We start from the raw sequence: 8,840 nt of genomic DNA, 5'->3' as shown, positions 1-8,840 counted from the left end.
AAAAAAAAAAAAAAAAAGTTGACATATTCCAAGTGTGCCTTGAATTTCTGAGATGTGTCTTGAGTCTGGAAAGATTGAGAATCAGTATTCTAGATGCTGCATCAGATTTTTTTTAATGATTTTGCCCTCACATGCTTAATTATTTGGATCTCCTTCCCAGTAAATAGTTGTAGAATTTGCTTCTGGTGTCATTCAGAATTAAATTGACTTGCTTTTTTTTTAATTCACTACTGGCCTAGGCTCTCAATAGGAGTAAAAATACACCAGACTGATTTTAATGTGGTTCAGTTTGGGAAGGTTCTGAGAAGTAGCAAAGGCAGTGGAGCTCTCTAGAAATTGGAAGAGAGCCCTCTGTTTAATTTTACATTCTCTTCATCTTTAAAAGTTATCTTTGCAACCACAGGAGGCATAAATTATTTTTTTAAGACAGCAGCCATCTAGGAGAACTTCCTATTTGCTGTTGTTGAGGAGTTTTCAGCCTCTGGAGATGCAGTGATGAGGCTTCTGATTTGACTTGGCGTCAGTATTTACCAAATTATTTTTAACACTTGGCTTTGTTAAAGCTTATAGAAATAATCTATTTTTAAAAGACAAATATTATCAAAGTTAAACATAGTTTTGAAAATGCTCTTGTAAATGAAAATAAGCAAGCATAACTGGCCTTGAAAAATCACAAATAGCATGCTGAATATTTTCTAGTGATGTTTTGAAAATGAATTTATTTGGAGAGGAAAACAAATTTTGTTGCAGAACAACAGAGGAAGTTAAATGACTTCCTCACTTGTTTAGCTAATAAAACGATTGCCATGGAAACTGGAAATATGTTTCCATTTTCAAGGGCATGCTGCAAATGATAACTTGTTAAAATATTTCTGAAATCACATATTGAAACAGTAACTGTAAATAATAGGTGTGCATCTATGTATTATAGCAGGGATGGGCAGTTACTTGGGCTGGAGGGGCTGTGGGCCAGAGAAAATCCCTTGGCAGGCCGGACCCAGCCCATGGGCTGTATTTTACTCAACCATATATTTTAGAATTTTTAATGTTCAGTGATAAAATTGTTCATATAAATATGGTAAAATGCCCTTTTTAGTTCACTTGGACTTTAACATTTTAAAACCAGTCTAAGAAACTGAGAGCTTTGCAAATATATGCAATAATACACTCCTTTTGAGTGTATTTGTCTCTCTGAGTAGTTTGAGTTTGTGTCATAATATCAACCTGACACCTTCTGAAATATTATGTGGAGCAGGAATTTGGACATACATGTATTCTGCCAAAATGTGAATAGCACAACAAAAATGACTTATAGTACCATACCCACTTAAACGGTGCATTAATATAATTTGCCAGCTACTGCTTTGTACAGTTCTAGATGTCCTTGCAGGTGATGTCATTGGAACCTAAACCTTTCATCCACTCCATCTTCCACTTAAAAATATGGGAGCATATCTGTTTGAACTACAATAAGTAATAATATATTACTATTTACTGCAAATAAGTAATCCAAAAAAATCACATGAGCCACACAGGATCAGGTTCTGGAGGGAACCATTTTTTCTGTAGTGTTATAGTCATGGAAAAAATAGATATAAATTATAAGCCAAAATTCATACTGCAGCAGAGTTTTAAATGCTATACTGCTGGCAGCAATTGATTGAGTATAAATTTGAGTAAAGTTTGCTGGTTTCACAAGCAAAAGCTTGTGAAGATTCTTCCATTGCAGGCATTGCTTAACATGGGTTATTCTAAATGTGTTTTGTCCTTGTGGAACAATATACATATCTGATTTCAAACAGCGAACAAGTATAAAAATATAATTCTACATTTCCTTTAGGAAACTAAGCCCAGAGAGTTCACTGACCAAAGTAATCTTTTTCTGCAGCTGGCATGTCAAACACATGGGTTACCAGCAGGCCACTGGAAACTTTGTGATGGGGAGACATGGCTTGCTGCAGAATCCTGGGCCCTTGGACTCTGGTGGACATGGTGATTGGCAGTAGGAGGGCATGTGAGGGCTGATAGAGCCCTGGTTGACCTCTGGTTGCTTTGCCTGTTGCCACACTGCTGCCCCAGGTCATTTGCTGCCAGTCCTGTTCCTGCCTGATGTTGGAGCTGCCATTCCATGGCCCATGTCCTGTGCTGGAGCTAGAGCTGCTGTCATGGCACAGGTCATGTGGCAGCAATAGCTTAGGCATTGGCACAAGGCATATGGTGACATCTGGAGCTTCCAGGCCAGAGCTGGTGCCACTGCTGCATGCCCCGAGTCAGAGCTGGAACTGCCACCACTGTGTACCACGTTGGAGTTGTGTGGTTGAGATCCAGCCCTGGCACAAGGCAAGTTTGATGCCTCTGTCTTATAGCTTGTGGTTGATATTGAGTAGAAATGTGAGTGAGTGTCTAGCAATAATTTAGTAGAGGTCCTCTATGCAGGTGTATTAACAGCATTCTGCTACAGTAGTAGCACCATTATATTTTACCTAGTTTCCTCTGCTATGTAACCCTATGACAAACTTTTTAGTTTAAAGATAAGTTTGTAATTTAAGGTTACCAAATGCTAATCCAAGGAGCATGTACATTAGTAATAACCATCTATGGTTAACCGTATAATTATGATGCCAATCTTTAATGAATATTCCCAAACTGGGTGTTAAGTAACATTTAGACTTAATTCTGACTCTATTCTGGAATGATATTCCAGTCAAGACCTGACTATTATATCTATTCATAAAAAACAGATCTGTCTCATTAGGAACCACTGTGGCTAGCATTGCTTTAATATTAATCATGCTTCTGGTGAGCAAACAGTACTCTATTGTATAGCCATACACATTTCACAGAAAGACAGGTATTTTACAATTTTTCATTTGATCAGACAACACACAGAAGTCCTTAATCCTCCTTTCTTTACTTGGTATCTGTGATACATTTACCTTCTTTAGGAAACAGGAAACTGTTTATATTTGTAAGTCCCTCTTTATTTACATAAGTAAATTACCTAAACCTAGATCACTGTCTCAAGATAATGTTTAAATCTTATGGGCTAATAAGTAGCTAACTTAAAAAGGAAGACTAAAAAATAAATTTAGGAAAAATTGTACAGGCAAAAAATTTCAGTGAGGCCCATGTTACACTTGAGGTTAAAATTGTAGTTAACCATAGGAGGTTTCATAGTTTTTTTAGGGGCCGGAAGGAACTTTATAGATCATTGGGTCCAGCTCCCCTGCACCGGGGGGCAAGACTGCTGGGGTTAGATGACCCCAGCAAGATAAGCATCAAGATACTTTTTGAAGATTGCCAGGGTGGGTGACTTTACCACCTCTGGGGGGAGCCTGTTCCAAAACCCTGGTACTCGACTTGTAAAGAAGTATTTTCTTATGTCTAATCTGAAGTGATCTTCAGTTAGGTTGTGCCTGTTGTTTCTAGTCATCCTCTGGGGGCCCTTGGTGAATAGTTGTTCTCCCAGGCCCTGATGTATTCTCCGTATATACTTACAGGCTGCCACCAAGTCCCCTCTAAGTCTTCTCTTCTCCAGGCTGAAAAGTCTCAAGTCTTTCAACTTCCCCTCATACGACCTGGTCTGTAGGCCTCTAAGCATGTGTATGGCCCTCCTTTGGACTCCCTCAAGCTTCTCCAAATCCTTCTTGAAGTGCAGTGCCCAGGACTAGATGCAGTACTTCAGCTGCAGTTTCACCAAGGCCAAGTAGAATGGGAAGATGACAGCTTTAGCCTTGGTCGAGATGCCTCGATAGATGCATGCTTGTGTTTGATTAGCGCTGCCAGCTGCAGCATTGCATTGGTGGCTCATGTTCATTTTGTTGTTTGTCATGGCATGCAGGTCTTGTTCACTTGTGGTGCTGGCTGGCATAGCACTGCTGAATCTGTAAGTGTGTTGTGGATTATTTCTCTCCAGATGGAGCACTTCGCATTTCTCTGTATTAAATAACATCAGGTTGAGGTCTGTCTGTCTTGCAAGCCTGTCCAGGTTGATCTGTAATGCTATTCTGTCCTGGCGCGCGATCACATTCCCCCATAGCTTGGCGGTGTTGATAAACGTTGCCAGTTTGCATTTAATACCTGAATCCAAATTGTTGATGAATGTGCTGAATAGCACTGGTCCAAGTACTGAGACCTGAGGGATGCCATCGGCCACTTCCTGCCATGATGACTCAGTCCCGTTATTACTCAGGTTATTTCTGTATTTTATTTTTCTGAGTGCATAATGTGCATTGATCTAGCAGTTATTCAAATTCATTGTTAGCGAGTAGTTTTGTGTGTGTGGTAACCTTAAAAAAAATTTTTAATCTTGAATAACATAAATGTTGCATGGAAGGTAGCAGAGGGTGAGAATGTGGGGTGAAGTAGGCTTAGAAATGAAAATGTAGCTTTTTGAAAAGCATGAGAGTTATGAGGTTGTCAGGGAAGAGGGGACAACTGGTATTGGTGAAGAGAATAGGAGTTGGGAATGGGCATAAGTAGAGGTGTGCCAATATATCGGTCCGTATTGTATCAACACTGATGAAAAGAAAATTGACATTATTGGGAATCGGCTTTTTTGTCCGATGTGGCCTATAATGTCACTGATTAAATGCTGCTTGCATGTGCACAGCTGCAGCATGCACAAGGCCAGGAATGCAGCCCAGTAGTGTGGAGAGCAGAGTCCAGCTGTAAGTCTGTTGGGGGGAAGGGGTGGGAGGAGGAAAGGGGCATGGAGGGGATGCAGATTGAGGCCCCCATGGTGAGGAAGGGAGTGAGGCTGAGGCAGGGGCAGGTGCTGCCCAGCTGGGGCCAGGCATGGGACAGAGCTGCGGCTTGTTAGGGGTGGGAGGTGGCTCTTGCTGCTACATGAACCGCTGGGGGTGGCACATGCCCCTTGGATCTGTACTGGGGGTGAGTGCAGGCTGCCTGGTGCAGCCTGGGAGAGCCCTGGGCTCTTCCCAGCGGAGGGGCTGGGCCAGAGCTGTGCTTGGGAGTGGGCAGTGGTGGTGCTGGGAAGGGAGGCTAAAGGGTGGGCTACAGCCACCCCAAAATTTGACATAGTCCCCCAGTAGCCCTGGCCTCAGCCTGCAGTGGCAGCTCACCCTTGCCGTGTGCAGATCTGGGGGGCATGTGCCCCCCATACTTTCTCCAGGGTTGTGCACAATGGTGAGAGCCACCCTGCCCTCTGGACAAGCCGCTTGCAGCGCTGTCCCATACCCTGTGCAGCCCTAGCTGGGCAGCACCTGTCTGTGCCCCAGCCCCACTCCCTTCCTTACTGCAGGGGCCTCAGTCTGCCCCCTCTGTCCCTTCCCTTTCTCCCCACCTCCCCAAACAGACTTACCAGCTGCCGGGCTTGCGTATCAGTAGTCAGATAGGTATCAGTCAATATGGCTCATTAATTATCGACCCAAAAGATCTTTATTGGTGCACCTGAATGTTACATGAAAGATAAATGTTCTTGGGATGTTACATTGGTGCAGCAGAATGTTACATGGAAGATGAAAAGGCTTTGAAGAAGGAGTGTAAGCATGACATTTTTTGAAGGTGGTAGGACAGACACGGATGGTGGCAGGAGGATTGTGGTTTGGGTTATCCCATGCCTTTAAGAGGAGTATTTACTTGATGATATTGATTATAGAAAGAATAGTTTGTACTAGGGTTGTCAAACTTAGTTGATCTCTGAGCTGAGTACTTTGGGACTGGTGGGTGCAGCATTAACTTCCACAGATGCCTGAGCTATTGTGTTGGGTCAGGGAGTCATGGGGGATAACATGGCCATTTCTTGGATAACAGCCATTTCTTGTGCCACTGAGAAGAAAAGTGCATGGTTGTTGATAGTGTGCTCTTCCCAGACCCTTCATATGTTACTGTGCTTGGTTTGTAAGCTCTTCTGGGCACCTAATGTGGGGAAACAACATGTGCTTTTGTTGGGTCTTCAGTATAAAGGTACTATGCCTTTAGGAATTTTACTATATTTTGATACAAGTATCATTTTTTTAAAATCTCATATTATTTAGGGGGGGAGGAGGGAGAGAAAAAGAAGTGTTAAATCTTACTGTTTTCCTAATTAAAAATTCTAACATCTTTTTTTTTTTTTTCAGGATTCTGAGCAACAATAAAATAACAGAGTTGAAGAATGATTCCTTTACTGGATTAAGCCTTCTTGAAAGATTGTAAGCCCTACTTTTAAAATAATTTTCATTTACCTGATGTTTTAAAATATCACATTAATGCGTATAAATAGTTATAGTTGAATAATTTATGTATGTAATTATTCCCAATGAAATTTAAATTAACATTGTCCGTTGCTAGAGGAGGAGTTTTACAAAAGCAATTTTATGAGACCATGTTAAAAAAAATTCTGTGGATGTCAGCCAGCCCAGTGCTTCATAGAAAATGACTAGAAAATTCATGACTGCCTAGTTATAGTGTCATTCTGAGCCAGTGTTGGGGCATAGTCTCTGGGAAGCTGTTTAGACTACAATGATGTCACACTGAGTTTGCTCTATTGTTCTTTCCACTGGCATTTATAGTCAGAAAGGACAAAAAGGCAAAAGCTGGCAAAGAAGAATGTGCTTGGGAAAAGGTATGGTTCTTCGTAGCATAAAGGGGAGGAGAAATTAATTCCTTTTTACAGGGGAGGCAAATGAGAAAGAAGGTCTGCTTGGGAGCTTGCTTTTGCAGCCTGAAATTCCCCTTTTCCCTTGAGGTTCAGTATCATCTTGTGCGTGGTAGCTGTTTTACAAAGCTCCCGTGTTTGCAATCCACTGTACATGTTTTTTTTATGGCAATAAAATAAGAGTAGCCTTCAGCGATAAAGGGGTAAGGGAGGAACTACTTGTCTAGATAAGAGGAAGCATCTTAGCTCTTTTTTAAGTGCACTGCCCCCGTGGGCAGTGCCAGTACATGCATAATGATGATCAATTAGGTAGCAGACCAGGGCTGGTAGGGTACAGGTGAAATGTTACAAGAACAGTGATTTTTTTCTGGGCTAATTGACTCAAAGTAGCTGGTACCATTTTCTTTTTACCTAGGAAGAATTCTGTAGGATTGTTGGCTTTAGGTAAATTTAGAAATACCTTGTGCAGCCTTCATGCAGATTACAAAAATATTGCAAAGGGAGCAGAAGGAAGATTGAATGTGTGGTACTCCTCAGACCAACCAGAGGAGCTGACTGTCCTCAACAAGTTCAGAGAAACTGCTGAGCGTGCCTAGACAACAGAAATTGTGGAAAGGGTCGTTTATCAGAAAAGAGTTCCTTATGCCTTGAATTAATAGAGGAGTCGTGTAAAAAATTTCCAGCAAGTGCTAGCACTGATTTGGCTCCTACAGTGTTAGCAATGTTAGGAGCTGTAATGTAAAAGACTTGCTGGTTGCTGACAGCATGATAACCATTTTGTCATATAACTGCTCAGAAGGGTTCCAAATTATAGTATTTATAGCTCCTGGCCTGTGTATACTAGGATTTCAAATACCACTGGAATATTTTGAGCTCTTGCAAAATTTCTCTAACTTAAACTAAATTTTAGAAAAATACCAGAGAAGAATTCTATTCAATTATCTACAAAGTAATTGGTTGCTCATCTACAAACAACTTTTGGTGCCTTATAGGTGAACTGACTGTAGACTGGAAAATCCAAATAGAGAAGCAAACATCTGGAGAAATGAAAGTTAACTTCAAAAGTGAAAACTGCCTGATTAATAAGGAAAAACAAGCAAAGATGAAATCCTAGTTTTACTGAAAGCAATAGCAAAACTCTTTGTACTTAAGGGGGACCAAAATTTTAACCTAAATGTCACAGCTGCCAGAACATTGCTTCTGATGCCTTTAGCCTGAAAGAGAAGTCTAACCCAACAGTCTGGATATTTGATTTAACTTATTAAAAGGGGACAGTTGCACACAAAATAGAAAATGACAGTGTTATAAAAAATATATAAGCAAGAAAAAGCTTAGCAGACAACAGCTATGGTTATATTTTTTAATTTGTAATATTGAAGGTATACATTTTGCTAGCCCAGTAATCGTATGACTGTTAACCTTATTCTTCTCGTTTGTTGCCTTTATGTTATACTTACTTTGGATCTTTCCTTAGTGTACCCTTTGAACTTGCAGGCAAGTTTGTCTGTCTTTGTGCTTGGTCAGAGGTTGATGGTGCAAACCCTGACCCTGGCTGTGTTGCATTATATTCATTGTAATTGCAATTGTAAATTGGTGGTGGGTAAACAAACAGTCAGTTATGATAGCTTATCACTTTCTACAAAGTGATGTGACTAACATCTGTCACATCTATTTCCCATATAATTCCCTCCCCAGGGAAGAACTATATAGGCAGTAGAATGTTTTGTTCTGGAAGGAGTTTGTTGGTACTGGTACTGTTCTTTTTCTTTGAGATGTGTGTTTTAGCAAAGGTGAGTGAGAAGTTCATTTTATTTTTGGAATACAAGTTTGTGAGGTCATTTGTTTCTGTGAGAGTTTGTACCACAGTTTTTGTTGCCTCCCAAGTAAGATCTACTTCTCTAGCTTTATCTGCATTGTAAAAAATGCCATTATCTCTGAGAAGCAGTGTTATTCACCACATCCCAGTCTTCATTGCAGAGCTTGGGAAGCTTTCTTAGATGCTTTGGGCCCAGGAGATAGGGGTAGGCAACATTTTTGCCCAGAGTGACAAAAAAACTGCAATGTAAGGTGCTGCCAGCATGCAGAAAAACCCAAAACTGGGTTGGGGGCACATGGCAGGATGCACTATATATTAGTATAATTAATAATTATAAATGTTGCTTTTTTACAGTAAAATATATTAAACCTGGTGACAGTAAATACAACTTCATATACTACCCCTGTTGTGTATTTTTTTTTT

This window comes from Crocodylus porosus, unplaced genomic scaffold, assembly GCF_001723895.1.
Source record: "Crocodylus porosus isolate Cpor-Errol unplaced genomic scaffold, CroPor_comp1, whole genome shotgun sequence".
NCBI classification, from domain to species: domain Eukaryota; kingdom Metazoa; phylum Chordata; order Crocodylia; family Crocodylidae; genus Crocodylus; species Crocodylus porosus.
The sequence above is the reverse complement of the archived record's forward strand: the minus strand, read 5'-3'. Positions refer to the sequence as shown.